The sequence below is a fragment of the Euprymna scolopes genome, chromosome 16 (genome assembly GCF_053919585.1).
Source record: "Euprymna scolopes isolate OS-2025 chromosome 16, ASM5391958v1, whole genome shotgun sequence".
Lineage (NCBI taxonomy): Eukaryota > Metazoa > Mollusca > Cephalopoda > Sepiida > Sepiolidae > Euprymna > Euprymna scolopes.
In genome coordinates this window covers 48,429,018-48,447,121 of record NC_136497.1, presented here as the reverse complement: position 1 = coordinate 48,447,121, position 18,104 = coordinate 48,429,018, and positions in this window count along the sequence as shown.

Here is an 18,104-nt window from a genome sequence, read left to right as displayed (position 1 = left end):
TCATAAGCTGCATGGAGATCCGCAGGTTCATCCCTCATTACGGCCAGTTTCATATCCTTATCTCTGAGGCCCTCTATAAAATACTCTATCTAGAACTTGTATCTTTACTAATTCATTACCTGCATCCATGACACTATATCCTCCTTCTGCTAGTCTCACTATTCTCTGCATATAGTCTTCAATAGTTTCGTCTCTACCCTGTCTTATATTAGCTAATTCTATTATGTTTTTGTTGGGATTTGCGACTATCACATAATAATATTCTAAGGCCCTTTTCAATTCTAGCCACGTTAACCCTTCGTTAATGAAGAGTCCAACCGGGCCCCTAGTTGTCAATAGTGCTACCTAGCACTTTTCTTCATCCCCAGCACCGACTATTTTAAAATATTTTTCTATCTCTTGCAACCACACCCTATATCCACCGTCCCTTCTATTTTCTAAAGTTCTTATATTCTTTAGAAGAGACTCACCTCGTAAAGTTTTTGAGATGGCCCCCACCGCGTTCGTTCCTAAGCTCCATGGTTAAGCCCTGTACGAAATTTGAAAATATTTGCTGTTCCATCTTTTTTTTTCAACTTAACCAAAACAATAAACAAAAACAACGTCAGATGAGAAAACAAAAGTACAATTTAAAAGACAAAAAAGAAAAAAAATTTTTTTTTTTCTTGTTTGATTAATTTTGTCAAACAATCACGAATTTCTTTCTTTTCTTTTTCTTTCTCTTTACGAAAAGCTTGAAGTGTTTTTTTTTAAATATATATATATATATATATATATATATATATATATATATATATATATATATATATATATATATATATATATATAACCTTAGAGCAGAAACAAGCAAAGAAAGAATCGGATTCGACTTACTTCGTTTGTCTTTTATTCATGTCTTTTCTTTTCTTCCCCCTTTTTTGATTTGACAGTCTTGATTTTGAGGTTTTTTTTTTAATAATCTGTCCGTGGTAATAAGTTTAAACAAAAATTTTTTTTAAAAGGACCCTTTTTTCGTTCTCTCTCTCTCTCCCTCTTTCTCTCTCTCTCTCTCTCTCTCTCTCTCTATATATATATATATATATATATATATATATATATATATATATATATGTGTATTCTAATCATCAGGTTCGATTTTTTTCACACTCTTGTTTACTGGCACCAATTGAATATATGTTATATACTAATGGTATTAAGATGACGTATATTCTGTATTTTTGTTGTTGTTCGTCTTAGGAAAGTTTTAGTGTTTCATCTAGAGACAAGGTACATTCTACTAGATGAGCACCACCTGTAATTCAACTATAAGAGATTTTTTAATATATCGATAGATAGACTGAGAGATAGTGTGTTTGACATCTATAGATATATGTTTGTTGTAAATCGTCTTGTGATTGGAATGACCGCTGTCCATTTATCAATGAATAACGAGACACTTTGTTATAAACAGACTTGGTTTATTTAACAAACATACATATATACACAATACGGTGGTGGAGGTGGTGGAGTGAGGTGTAGGTTGCGAACGTGACAAGCAGTTCCTCGTCGTCTGTCTCTCGTTCCATGTATCCGCGTCTCTGCTTTGTTTTTGTTTACCATCTCACTTTTATGGACTTTCGGCCTGGCAACCCATAAACCAATTGACGTCATTGACCCATATATTGACCAGCCCGGCGTTTGCTTTTGGTTTTACCCCCGACCGAATTACGTCACCTCCAGATAATCCCAATTCCCGGGTTACATTTTTGTCGGCCGGACATAAGTCCATTCACACTTTGCCTCTCCATAACACCATGCCATGATTAAATTGAATACATTTTCGGAGGTCTCTCACGTTGAAATTGGAAAGCATTTTCCCACTCTGCAATGCTTAAGTTAACAGTATTTTAGTCAGACTATCACGCTGAAGTTTGAAAGCATTTTAGCCACTCTGTCATGCTTAAGTTGAGAGTATTTTCGTTAGTTTGTCACGGTGAAATGTGTGAACGCATTAAATAAATGGACGTATCTTAAGAAGCCTGTTTTTCTTCATTTGTGTTGGAGCATAGATTCAGTTTACGGCAAAAAAAAAAAAAAAAGAAATGGTTCGTCGTTCAATCCGAGTTAAAATTCTTTTCTTTTGTTAACCGAATAAAAATCTCTACTTTCTTTTTACCTTTTATTACGTCGTACTTGTTTACTTTAATATTGTCGAGATTTTTTGTTTGATCGGATTCCAAATGTCCCCGTGAATTAAACGTGGTTGGTTTTTCGCCTTAATTTTGAAACAATAAAACAAACGTTTTGAAAGACGTGCCGTAAGTGTAAGAGAAGTTATCGTTTTAGTTGAAGGTGTTTTTTTTTAAATTTTTATTTTATTTTATTTTATATTGCACTGAGCTACCGTATTTCACTTCCGGGGGAACGTTTTGATTGCTCGGGCCCAGCCTCGGAATGAAAAAATATATGAAAATAAAATTGATTACAGTCTATTCAACCCATTCCCGTTCCACCCGTTTTATTGTTCTCAACAATGAATCCTTCCATTCGTACTTTTCGTATTGTATTTTTTTTTCCATCATTATTTTTTTATATCTTGTTCCATTCCTCCATTTTGAACTGTTCTTGATAATTATACTAGCTGCTTCTTCCTGGTGCTGCCAGAATGTACTGAAATCATTCATATGTGCAATGTCTAAACTTATAAAGAAAAAAATAACACTTAGTTCTCAACGAGACAACTTTCTAAATATTATTAAATGAAAATATGAGTTATTACCCTTGTGAATTTTGATTTTACATTGACAATAGAAAATGTTTTCCTATTCCCATTAATCCAGGCAACTATAAATAATGCTTTTAATTAAACTGTAGTTAAGTCCGTTATCATAGCATGGTGCAACTGTTAAATAATGGGAGTTCTCATTCGAATAAAGGGAAGTTCGGTTAGACAAACCACGATTGACGGAAGCGGAGTTACTGCATGATTCCACGGACGGAAATCAGGAGTCAGTTACTGATGAAGTGATTGTGGTTCTTTACTGACAAACTACGAAGTTCAGTAGACGCAGAAATATGTGCTTTCCCAAAATCCAAATGAATGTGGGACGAGCGAAAAATATGATAGCCTTGCATAGAAAACATTTGCCCTTTTTTACTCTTTATCTCTCTCTCTCTCTCTTCTGTATTTGAATATCTATCTTTCGGATCTCTTCAATCGTCTTGTTAATATTTCTTATGCTAACTGATAATCTTATAGAAAACGTCTTAATTTATGAGATGTATATTATAAAAGTATGAAAATTATTTCATCTTAGAATTCGATCGCATACACATGGTCAATACATTGAACAGTTACTGATCTACTTGAAAGTTAGCGATTAACTCTCTATCAGTGGCTTAATCCTATTAATAGAGATAACGTATTTCCGCAAATGCATTACTCTCTCTCTGTTTCTCTCTCTTTCTCTCTCTCTCTCTCTCTCTCTCTCTCTCTCTCTGTAAGATAGCGCAGATACGCGTATGTAAATGCATGAGAAGTGACGTCACCGATAGAGAGAAAAGGTCTATAAAAAAGAGAAAGACAAAGGTTTTGGAGGAGATGAGATAACGTTTAAGATCTCGCGAGAGACGTGGAGAACGTTCTAGATAATGTTGGTAACGTCACGGCTATACCAATGAAGAAATAAATGTTGTTGTACAGAACCAAAAAGCGAGTCAGAGTTATTTTCTATTCTCTGTCTTGGTGTACTTTGCGAGTGAAACGGCACACAACTTGTGTTGTTTCGCGGACAGCGTTACATCTCTCTCTCTCTCTCCACACGCATACACACACACACACACACTTACACACACGCACACACACACACACACACTTCCTGAAAATACGCACATAGAAAACATTAAAGGCAAATTAGACTCAGTCGAACCCCCCATAAAGTTCACCAATGAAACAGAAAACAATCACTCATTACCTTTTCTAGACATAATAATAAACTATCCTTCAAAGATCAATACAAAACTACACACAAATATGATTACATACATTTCTACTCACACCAACAAAATAAAAACAAGTATGATAATTGGTTTCTTCTTACGCGCTTTCAGAATTTGCAGTCCAGAATATCTGAACGAAGAATTCAAATACCCTACAAACACTTTGAAAACTTTGCAATATCCTACATATTTTATATTAAATGCTAAGTGAAAAGCCACACAAATATTTTCCAGTAAAAATAATCAAAAATCATATACACCAGATTTTCTCTCATAAACAGACACCTTCTTTTACCTACACACACATACAATAATTTGCAACACACTAAACAAACTAGGAATTCCCATCATGCAAACCACATTAAAAAGTATAAGACAAATATTAAAAGCAACAAAACATCTCCAAAAACAAACTAATTTCCAATGCAGGCATATACACTATTCCTTTCCAAAATTGTCATCATAGATACGTTGGTGAAACCCAGCGAAAGTTAGAAAAAAAGCTCAATGAACATTAAAGAGCAATAAAAAATAGAAATTCTCTAGGTGCATTATTCTCTCATTGATTGCAGTATAATCACACCTTTGACCTTAAACAAGCAAAAATAGTTAAATTTATTTCGAATAAACCGCGCTACGTCTATTTTTTTCTAGAAAGAATATTAAATGCGTTCATATTTTTTAAAAACATATTAACGACTATATGACGTTATTAAAAATCTCCTCTTTAAGAACGAAAGTTCCTCTCCTTTAATGAACGTCTTTTTCCGTATCTGAAATAGAACAGCGTCACACTTTGCACATGAAAAATTTTCAAATATTTGTACGGGTGTTTTTGTTTGCTTAATCTCATTCATTCAGAAGAAGTCTCGAAATAAAGACGAAACGTTGATGAACACGTAACTTGGTTTGTTACTTTTTATTTACCTATTTTGTCGGTATACTATTTCCAATGTTCTCATCATATATATATAACATTATATGAATATCTTAAGGAGTCTACGGATCCCTGTACATTTCTACATTTTCTTGTTTCATCAGGTCTCCAAGTGAATTTTGCAGTTAGAAAACAAACTAAGTCACTAAGAAAACAGCAGATAAAAATAAAAAATACAAAGTGTTTTTTATTTTTTTCTGGTGGGATTAGTTCGAATATCGTATCCATGCCCGCTCCATTTCTTAAATTAATGAAGCTATTTATAGACCTACAAATATACATGTATCATCAAGCGCATATCTACGTATACTTCGGTGATTAAAGGAGTAAAGCTCAGCTATAAGCATATACAAACCTACATGACTATATACACACATGACAATCCACCCGCACATACAAGCAGGTTGGGCTTTGCGCAGTCGTAAAATACGCTTAAATATGATATTTTAATTTGTCCAGATTTCGAATATACAGGGTGACCCAAAGAAAACGGGCCCCAACTCTAATTAGGCCCCGTTTCTTAGTGTTTTGTCCGAATGAAATGAAACATTGGTTATAACTAGTTTATTATATTCAAAACATAACATCAAAACACAAGGGTCTTTGGCCTTTTTTATCCGTTCTACAGCATATGTTCTAGATGGCCTCCATTTAGATTTGTTTTTTGGGGGGTCACCCTGCATTATTATAGAGTCGTGATTTCAAAAGTAATACTTTGAATACTAAAGTTGTCGCTTCAATTCTGGCTGAAGGCAGCAACATACGTTTTTTACGTATGTTGGTGCCTTCAGGCAGAATCGAAACCAAAACTTTAGTATTCAAAGTTAGTGACGTTACTACTGTACCAACTGTACCAATATGACACGCATATGAACTGATTAAAAATAAACTAAGATGAATGTACACAATGTGTAACAATTTTTTTTCAATTTTGACCCATTTTTGATCCCTTAAAAAACAATTTATTCGGTTAAAGACCCATAAAAACGGTCGGTAAAAATCCAATCATTTGAGGCCCCCTAGCACCGCTCTGCGACTTTTAGTTTCGGTAGAGATAAAGTTTGAAAATATGGAGACAGACCGACAGACCAACAGACATACTAAGTTTTATAAATTAGATGTATACATACATATATACACATCTATATCTACACATACCTTCACACACACACATACACACGCATACACAAACACACACACACACATATATATATATATATAACTACTTAATTTACTCACATAAAATTAATATAGGAAAGTATAGATTTATGCGTAAACTTTAAGTATTTACTTCAAAAGTGCTCAATACGTATAAGCCTGAAGAGTCCATGAGTGGATGAAACGCGGAATATTCAGTGTAGCTTAATCGCCATATATATATATATATATATATATATATATATATATATATATATATGTATATATATATATTAGACTTTTCCATCGATTTCAATTTATTAGGGTTGCACAACTAACTTGTTCGAAATCCACGCCGATAATTTTTTTTTATAGTGGTGAAGGTTTTGTGTAGAGCCATCAAACCCTTTTGGAACAGTTGTTAATCTCAGTCGAGGCAATTGCTTGACACGAACAGAGTAAACAGAGTAGACCTCAGGTTTTATATCAGAGTTTTTTTTTATTCTTGATGCATATCTTAACGAAAGCTGAAGGTGCATCTTTCCCAGTAGTTTTAAACGCCCCCCCCCCAGATACTAACCTGGATATATCCAAGTCCCGGCGAAGTACAAACAGCGCCTAACATTCCCAAAATAGCCGCCCATCTGATACTGAGAGAGAGTAAAAGAGAAAGAAAGAAAGAGAGAAAGAGAGAGAGAGAGAGAGGAGAGAGAGAGAGAGAGAGAGAGAGAGAAGAGAGAAGGCGTAATGGAAAAAACAATTTGATAATTCTAAAAAAAACGACTACAACAAAAGAAAAACAGCAATGCATTTATTCGACCATTTTACAATAGATTGCGTCAACGAATAAAATCAGTTCGTTTCTTTACATCCGACTTTGCTTTTACGAATGATTTCAAGCCGAAATAAGGGAAACATATTTGTGCGCATGCAGACACACATAGTCTCTCTCTTTTTCTCTCTCTCTCTCTCTTACACACACACATACACACACAATCACACACACACAATCACACAACACAATATATATATATATATATATATATATATATATATATATATATGCATGCACGTAGTCATAATCATCCGTTTTCTTTTCTGTTTGTTCAGGTGAATTCAACTGAAGCGAATTGCAGCGAGCGAGTTGTTCCCTATTGGCTTGTGTTGAGAGCCGAGCAGACAGCCCGTCATATTGCATCACGTGAATGTGACGTCACCGGGGAAATGAGCCGTCGCTGTCCTTTACGTAATAATCTATTCTTTCTTTGTTTAGCAGTGTGGCAGGCGGGAGACAACCCGGCCGGTCGATCAGGTGTGGTGGGAGTATTTGAGTCTCAGATTTTAAACTGAATGGATCTGCTGATGTGGAAATTAAAAAGCTGAGTGGGATTTTGAAAGTATTTTGAAGAAAAGACACAGACTGACCTATAATTTGACCTTCGTGTAAGAAATGGATTGTGTGTGTGTGCATGTGTGTGCAGCACATAGATATGCACATGCACCAATACACGCATACATATATACATATAAATATTTATATATTATATTTCTATTAGCAGAGAGGCACGACGTAACCCGGGATTGAATGATGTTTCAGGCTCCCATACTGTTATTGCCATCGAAATCGATGAAATCGTTCAATTTTTAATCAAATCGCTTGATTCATCTAATTCGGTACCCACCACGGTACACAAAGAAGAAGCTTTACATGACACCCTTAAGTGACATAGTCGAATATAAAATGTAGTGTATATTGCACTGTAGAGAACCTATTGTTTATTTTATAAAATTATGTTTACATATCATGTTGATCATCATTCAATCCTGGGCAACGTCGAATCTTCCTGGTACTCCCCCTTTCTCTCTCTCCATATATATATATATATATATATATATATATATATAGCCATCCACATACAGTACTGTCTCGCTATTTTACAGCTCGTCAGTGCGGCTTGACAGGCAACTACCTCAAGCCAGAATTGAAACCCAACTGCCTGTACGACAGTCAAGGCTCCTAACCATTACGCTAATCGGCGGCTGCTGTACGAGTCGTGAATTAACGATATTTTGACATCGTCCAAAATACTTAAGCTCGATTTATATATATATATATATATATATATATATATATATATATATATATATATATATATATATATATATATATATAATTTAAAGGAGATTAGAACAATAGTCTAAAGAGCTGAGTGTATTTCAATGTAACAGTGAAATTACTAGTTTAATTAAAATACAGGAAAGAGAAAGTGCTCGTTGTAATTTAGATATATAATAAGCTCGATAGGTAAATATCCTAGAGCTAATTCAATATTAAGTAATGTGATTGATAATTTAAAATTTGAAAATCAAATTATAATTAAATTAAAAATCCGTTTCATAAGAAGGAACAACAACAAAATCAATTATCTGTACGATCGTTTCGGAAAACAATGCTTTTTATTGTGGTAGACATCAAGATACGTACAATAATTACATATTGTGGTAGACATCAAGTTACGTACAATAATTACATATAGTTTTTTTATAAGCAAGGTCTCCTCGTCAGCAAATTTTGAAGGGTTTTTATTAAATTTAAAAGACACCATAAATAAACCTAGCATTAAAAGTAAGGCAGATGTATCTGAAAAAAATTGAAATAAAAGTTCTGGATTTAAAATTTATAAGAAAATTAATATGGGTTAGAGATAGAAAAGAAATAGAGTGAAATATAGATTTAAATTTAAATTATAAGTTTGCTTTAAGTACCACATTTCAAATATATATATGCATATATATGAAAAAATAGACACACATATATATATACACATAGGTATACAGGTATATATATAAAAAAATTGAAAAAAAACCCATTAAGAGCGTAATAACATATAATATAGCAATGTCTTCCCGTATGCGAGTCAAGAAAAATAACCAAGAGACAAAAAAAGATAAAACCAAACCACAAATATTAGATAATAATACAAATAAACAGCAAACCAAAACCCGTAAACGTAAGAATAGACATAAGGAGACCCTATGGTTCAACCCCCCATATTCCAAAAACCTAGAGACAAACATAGCCAGAGAATTTTTTAAAATATTAGATAAGAACTTTAAAGCCCCCATAGATATAATAAAATTTTTAATAAGAACACAATTAAAGTCTCTTACTCTACTATGCCTAACCTTCATCAAAAAATAATTAGCTCTAATAATAAGAAAATTAATAAGCTACAAAATACAACTATACAAAATATATCGGACTGTAACTGTAGAAGAAAAAATAAATGTCCCCTACAAGGCTCATGTAAAATTAAAAATGTTATCTATAGCTGCACAGTATCAAAAACTCCAAATCTACATGAACCTATTAACAGCCATAACTCAACTACCAGATTAAATAATAACACCAACTTAAACCAATCTACCGATCAATTACAAATCAACCCAACATATAATAATCCAGCACCAGACCTAACGGAAAATAATCACAATAAGCAAGAGGTAATATATTTTGGTTCCACATCTGGCCTAATAAAACATAGAATTTCAACGCACAAACATTCTTTTAAAATAACTCTCTGTCAAACCAAACTACTCTATCCAACTATATTTGGCAACTAAAAAATAGCAATATTTTTTTCAACTTAAAATGGCGAATAATTGAGATTTGCAAATCATATAAACCAGGAGATAAATTTTGTGCACTATGTACAAAAGAGACCCTAAAAATTTTAAAATATGAAGATATAAAAAATACAACCACACTATTAAATTCAAGACAGGAGCTAATATTTACATGCAGTCATAAACGTTGGTTTAAATTTGATAAATATAAACCACCTTAAATCATTAAAAATTACTTATTAGTAAAAATAGATTACAATTTTTTTTTAATAAATTAAGTTAGTCCAATTATCCCCCTTACACCACTTAAATAAAAAAAGTAAAGAAAATATGGAATTATCTCCCCTTACAACATGTGATTACATAAACAACATTCGAAATATAAACCGTAGCGTCTTTAAATCAAAAGTACGCTAACGGAAATAATTTATTGCACGAGCATCCCCCCCCCCGTTTAAAATTCATCATCCAATAAGGTAAAAAGCTATAGCAAACATCTAAATGAGTATTTTAACCATAGTTCCTGATTTCAAAAAGCGAAAAATTAAAAGGTAAATTTCTCTCTATATATAAAATCAATACGAAAAATATATAAATGTTTAGATTCATTTCTGTATTTATTTCCTATGTGTTGACGTGTAGGAATACAAAAAGTCTTTTGAAAAAAACAAACAAACAAGAATGTTTCTTTCAAAAGCACATTATTTTCGACTGATTCTTCGGTCGTCCTCAGTCTGAATGATGGAAACATGAGTGTAGGGCGGACAGGATTAGCAGCAGGAGGAGCACGGGTATAGCCAATAAGGTTAAGATCTATATGAATATGACACTTCCAACATTTTTTACGTGGAATGGTCAGCAACTTTTGTGGTCTCGATTCAAAACCAAGTCTTTCAAAAAACTTGGAATTGGACACCCACGCATCCCACGAACATCCTCGCATATGCGAACATACGTGCATATACACTCGCACACTACCACATATTCTTCTACATGTACCCATATACACACAGGATACGCACACACACGTTTATAGACGTACGTACATATACACCTGGAGATTGATAAACAGATGTGGACGAGAAGCTAAGTGAAATCTTCCCACCAAAAGCTTAGACATATATTTATTATGGTTCTAGGTGCGAGATGGGGTGAAAGGACACACTATTTGTCTGGATTGTCTACACACACACACACACACATGTTTATTTATTTTTTAACCGCTTACTGTAGATTCTAGTGTCTTTCGTTAATTGATATATACACACTTATAATGTTAAGACAAATAAATAAATAAACGAAGAATATTATTTTTTATGTTAATTTTCATTCACTTAATTTCTTCCTGTTTTTGTTCAAACATATTAAAATATCGGTGTACACCTCTTGGATTTCGGACTGTCTTGTGTATAATGGTTTTCTGTCCGACTGTGTGTCCGTATGTCTCTTTCTTTCTTTTCCCAACACACATAAACTCTCTTATATACGCATATATACTCATGAATATTGCAACGTCTTGTCAGACGGGTGCCACTCCCTCAGACACTTAAAGTCCATGAGTCCAAATATGACTTCCATCGCCACAAGACCATTTTAATAGACAAACGCCTGAGTGAGTATCTATACACAGATGATGTTACAGAGTCTTAGCTTTGTACGACAGCTAAGTCTCTCTCTCGGTTCAAAATGTTGAGATCCAGCAACAAGCAAGAGCAAGATAGCCAGCAACAAGTTAAACTGCAGACCAGCTTAATGCGGGTACTGGTTTCCCGCTTTATGGTTTTCTAAATCAGAGATTTGCTTCTCCTAGAAAGTTTGCCTTCCCACGGCTTACGGGAGTCCTCTCCACCCCAACGCACACACATACATACACACAAACACACACGGTGTTAGTTGACCGTTGACCCCGAAAAAGGGTTCATTCGCCATTTGGAAAGTCTTTTTTTTTTAATCCTTCAGGGAGACTAGCAACACTCCTCACCAAACAAGTCTGGTGGGGAACCAGTTTAGTTGCCGGTGACCCGACCATGAGGCAGGTAGTACTGGGTTACATGGTACCAGTAGCATATGACATGACCTGACATGAATATATACTCATACATACATACATGCACCCCCCATATATATATATATATATATATATATATATATATATATATATATATATATATAATATATCGGGCTTTCCCAGAAGTCGCACATCATCCAGGTTTTCATAAAAATAGAAATTATATATATTTTCTTGTTCATTAACATAACAGACGGGCGATTCTAGTACACAGCATATTTGAGATGTTCTTAAAGAAAAAAGTTAAGGGAGATAGATATGGTGATCAAGGTGGCCACTCCATGGCGATTACTGTATATTGTACAACTTCTGGGATCACTTTATTATTCATCATAGAGAAGCGTGTTTCGTCTTTCAAAGTATTTATTCACGCAGTGAAATGGTTGCATTTTTTTGTGGTTCGTTTTTTATAGGGTAAAAATGGTTGACAAGGTGTTTTTTTTTTGTTTTTACAAGGTGGTCACCACTTATCAAGGCCCGGAAGCCACTCAGGGATAAGGGTTATTGCAAGTACAGTACGTTAGTGTGGAGATTTAATAAAGTGTCTACTTAAAGGGGTGGTTCATCATGAATTTGTTTACATTGGACTTGAAGACATCCAGGTTGTAGTCAGGTGGAAAGCAGGCAGACGGAACAGAATTCCACAGACGTGCAGTTCTAAAAAGAAGCTTTGTTCATGGAATCTACGTTTTGATTTAGGTACAGATAAAGAGTGGGGAAAATTTTTGACAGTGGATTCAGCTAGTCAGGTGTTTATCGTCAAAGATTGGCGAGGGGGACCAGAGATTGGAGTTCAGACGAGCACCTGCCATGGAAATAACGATAAAACAAAGGTATGGCACGTAACGTCTCTTCTGTGGGAGAGAGGTTACAGGGAAGAGAAAAGGGCATCCCCCACTAAGCAACGAAGTCTATTTTATACTCTGTCAAGGCACGATAGGCTGCTTTTAGCAGCTCCTGTCCAGATATGGCAGCAGTATTCCATCCTTGGACGTACTTGGCTTTTATATAGATAGAGAATTGCATCAGTAGTGAGATATCTTCTGGAGCGGTAGAAGGATCCCACCATCTTTCCCGCGACCTTGGAAACAGACTTGATGTACGTGTTCCATTTCAAATCAGGAGTAAAGGTCAAACCCAGAAGCTTGTCAAAACATGGGGCTTCTCCTAGACGAGAGCCATCCATTTCAATTGTTGCCAGATGGGGATCAGAGCGTTGATGATGTAAAGATAGGAGTTTGGTTTTAGATGCATTAAAGGTAACCAGCCACGTCTTCCCCCACTGTACCGCGCGCTCGAGACCAGAGGAGGAAGAATCAGAGAAAACTTTGTCATTTACAGCCTTTGATGTGTTGCTGTAGATGGTCGTGTCATCAGCATAGATGTCAGCGAATGGTTAAAATATGTGTTTAGGGAGATCATTGATGTAGATCAGGAAGAGAGTTGCGGCCAAGATGGACCCTTGAGGGACTCCAGCATTAATACTGCAGGCCTCTGATTTTTGTCCATCTCACCACTATTCTTATGAGCCTATCAGAGAGAAATGAAGTCAAAATTGAAAAGAAAATTGAACTTTGCACGCGTACATCGACAAAAAGACCCATTTGTACGTATGCGCAAATATATATTTATACTTTATAGTCGGTTCATTTTTAACCGTTTCATATCAATCTGACAATAACTCAAACGGTAACGACTAAGGCTGAAGCGCTATATGTTTTGTGTGTCGATTCTAGCTAATAGCACACAGGTCATATTTTTTAAATAATTTTTGAAATCACTTGGGTACAATATAATAATCGATAGAGAATTGGCTCTATAATAATAAATACAAAATATGCATGAATCAAAATATCATAATTAAGCGTATTTAATGACTGGCAAATGCCGAGCGCCCGGTTAGTATACATTATATACTTGCTTTGAATAAACTTACCACACGTACGGTCGAATCTATGGAAGAATAGATTAAAGATACACATCCACACGCGCACGCACACACACAGACACCCACCCACACACAAACACCCCCTCCACACACACACACACACACCCACACACACACCCACCCACACACACACACACACACACACACACACACACACACACACACATATATATATATTTGTATATATATGTGCATGTATTATCATAAAATAATAAAATATTATTTATTTATCTGTTGGCCAGATTTTTTGTTATAGCATATATATATATATATATATATATATATTCAAATATATATATTCAAATATATATATTCATATATATAAGTGCTTTTCAAAGTTCATATTCACATTTATAAAATAGCACGCATACACAAAGACATACCCCCACACACACATCTCTCTCTCTCTCTCTTTATATATATATATATATATATATATATATATATATGTGTGTGTGTGTGTGTGTGTGTGTGTGTGTGTATGTATATATATATATATATATATATATATATATATATATATATATATATATATATATATATATAAAGAGAGAGATATATGCATATATGATTGTTGAAAGATGACTAAATGTTTCGATGTGAGGAAAAGACACAAAAGTGCTTGTAAATCAGCATGTATGAAAGCGGAAAATGAATAGACAGAAATTGACATTTTCGATTCGTGGGGAAAATGCAAGAAAGAGTGAAACAGTAGAAATTCTTTCCACTTCGTAGGTACACATACATACACAGGATTATATAGAAATACACACGCGCGCACCTACATATATATATATATATATATATATATATATATATATATATATATATATATATATTAAATACATATATGGAAGCCTCCGTTAAGTCTCGAAAAACAAAGGATACTACTGTAAGCGTAGCTGCAAATGGAATTTTGAAACGAGGGTTACGAAATCCTCAACCACGCCTCTCCCGAACCGGCATCGCTTGAGTTCAATGGCAAGGAGAAGTTCGAGACGACTGGATACAATGCCGAGATAAGCGGAGAGAACATACAGCACCTGGAATTCCTAAATTGTCACTCATTTTAGTGTATACCAGGTTCAACCTTCCTTAACTTCGGTGATCAAATGTGTCAACCTGATTATGCCGTATACATTGCGAATCGAAAGAGTTTGCAAGTGTATAAATTTGAATTATTTCGTTAAGGAAAATAATATAATGCAAATAGTAGTCATTTTTATATGAAGGTGCATCTAAACATTACAATAAAATAGAATAAAATCAAATAAAATCAACAAGAACAAGGCTATTAGGTGGTCAGATCATTAGCTTCAATCCATCTATGACATGAGTGCTAAACCAAAATCTGGAGTACGTTGAAACATATGAACGCGCGTTATATTGCATGGAAACCAAGGCTTCTTTTTCTTCGTCCGATAGCCTTTGATACTATGAGAGGACATTTCTTGTAAGGAAGATGCAGTAGTTTTCAGAATTCATTTTCAAACTTTCTTGAACTCTAAAAGGGTCAACAATAGTGTTTCCAGGAAGTCCTGCCCAAAACATAACATCTCCACCACCTTGTTGGCTTCTTATCCAAATCCGAGATTGCCTTCCATTCAAAACCTATCCTCTTACCCATCCATCTGGGCCATCCAAGGAGGCCCGACACTCATCTCTTCAAAGTACTTTTGTGAAGTCTTGCTTCATGTATCTGTCTGCCCATTCCTGTCGTTTTTGACGGAGTAATTTTGATAGAAGTGGAGAAGCGACTATTTTCTTGACGGTACCTAGATTTCGAAGGTATACGTTGCAGGTTGTTTTGGGTATATAAGCAATCCAAGCTTCACCAAAAATGGTATTACTGGTTGCATTTAGGTTCTTGATCATTGCAAATTTTAGTTTACGAACTTGTGCAGAAGAAACGGTTTGAATTTTGAGACTTTCATTCGGACGACACCATCATCTTTAACAAATTTTTTAATTGTGCGATCGTCACGCTTCAATTGTTTGGCATAAAGCATGTCAACTTTCCAGTTGATAATAAATTTATAATTAATTTTGTTTAATCCTGTGTTAATTGAACCCCTTTTCTCATTTATAGGATGATTGCAAACTTCAGTTTAATCTGCGAAAAAAAAAATTAAATAAATAAAATAAATAAAAAAGTAAAATTAGCTAAATATCCGTAATAGAACTATTTCAATGATACTGATGATAGAAATTACATTCGTTGGTTATAATTAAGTTAGATTAGATTATTCATAATTTAAAATCATTAATGTGGAAAAAGCCAAAATGTTAACCTGAAAACACTTTCGGTTCGCAGTGTATATAAAAATATACGACACACACACACACACACACACACACACACACACACACACACACACACACACACACACACACACACACACATATATATATTATAAATACATATAAAATCATATGCCTATGAATATTAGTTTGTACAAATGCACCTGTTTATGTGTATTGACCAACTTTATGAACATAGTTTATTTACCAAGAAGAAAAAAACATACTGGAAAATCACATATTGCATTAATATGTGGTTTTCCAACACGCTTTTTTCTTCTTATTCTTTTTATTAGCATTATCTTTTTTTGTTTCACTTAATCTAAAATAATACTAACATTATTATTATTATTATTATTATTATTATTATTATTATTATTATTATTAATAATAATAATAATAATAATAATAATCAGAGGAATAACTGCAAAAGTACAACGACTAACGATAATGAAAACGACTGAAATATTAAGGAAAACCCTTGAATGCGGAGAATAATACAAGAAGACAATATAACGAATAGGCGTTAAAGGGAACGAAGAACACCGAAGCTGCATATCTACAAGTTCTACACCCCCATCATACATCCCCCATAGTTTCACCAACGCTCCTCCCAATAAAAAAGTGACACCAAAGAGCTGAGAAGGGTCAAGAAGGACTGAAAAACTGAGGAGAGAGTGCCAGCGAGACCTCGGTTGGACAAGCGCAAAGAGAACTGCGACTTCGGGGAGGCTTAGTGCCACTCAAATTCCAGTATAACCCAATGGCCACTGCCGGTGAGAAATCAATGGTAAGAGGCTGTTGCGATGATGCAAATTCATTTGCAAATGCTATCGAAGGAGGTGGAGAGAACTGGAAATGCAAATGCTATCGAAGGAGGTGGAGAGAACTTGTTGTCACTCAGCATCCAGAGAACACCACAGGTTTCCAATCAGATCGTTTGTTGACTTGTGTGAAAGCTCCATGTGAGCCAATAATAATAATAGTAATAATAATAATAATAATAATAATAATAATAATAATAATAATAATAATAATACCAAGCAGGATCATCAACATGATTGAAAATGCAATGAGACCATGGAGACTGGAACTGACAGCTGATGGACAACACATAACAGAAATTAACATACAGAGAGTCCTCTTCCAAGGAAAGTCACTATCACCATTATTATTCATTATAGCCATGATACCCCTGAACAATATACTGAGAAAGTGTAAAGCCGGATACAAGTTCTCTAAGCAGAGCGATAAATTGACTACCTGATGTACATGGACGATCTAAAACCTTTTGCAAGGACCGAAAAGGAACTAGAGACACTAGTAAACGCTACCAGGATCTTCAGCTAGAATCTCCAAATGAAGTTTGGTATGGAAAAATGCGCACTTCTTGTCATACAAAATGGAAAACTGGAGGCAACAAAAGGCATGGAACTACCCAATCAAACGGGGATGAGAGTACTAGAGGAACAAGACGTCTATAAATATTTGGGAGTTTTCAAAGCAGCCGCCATCAAAACTACAGAAATGAAAGAGAGAATTAGAAAGGAATACCTCAGGAGAACCAGAAAACTCCTGGAAAATAAATTATATAGCAGAAACCTAATAAAAGGACAATGGACAGTATCACTAGTAAGATACTCAGGACCGTTCATAGGTTGGGCTAAAAAAGAACTGAGACAGCAGGATTAGAAGACTAGAAAACTCATGACCATGCACAATGCACTACACCCAAAGGACGATGATGACCGACTCTATGTGAAAAGAAAAGACGGTGGGAGAGGACTGGTTTGCATAGAAGACTGCGTGAATGACACACACACACACACACATACACACACACGCACACACACACACAAGAACTAGAAAAATACATAATGCAGAACACTGAGAGGAGAATTATGGCAGCGAGAGACACTGAAAAAAATAAACAAAAAGGAAACAAAGAATAAAAAGAGGAAATAAAAATGGGAAGAGAAGCAACTAAATAATAAGATGACAGAAGATGAGAATAACGAAAATACTTGGACATGGATGCGAAAAAGACACATAAACCGAGAAACGGAATCCCTAATAACTGCAGCAGAAGATAACTCGATAAGAACCAA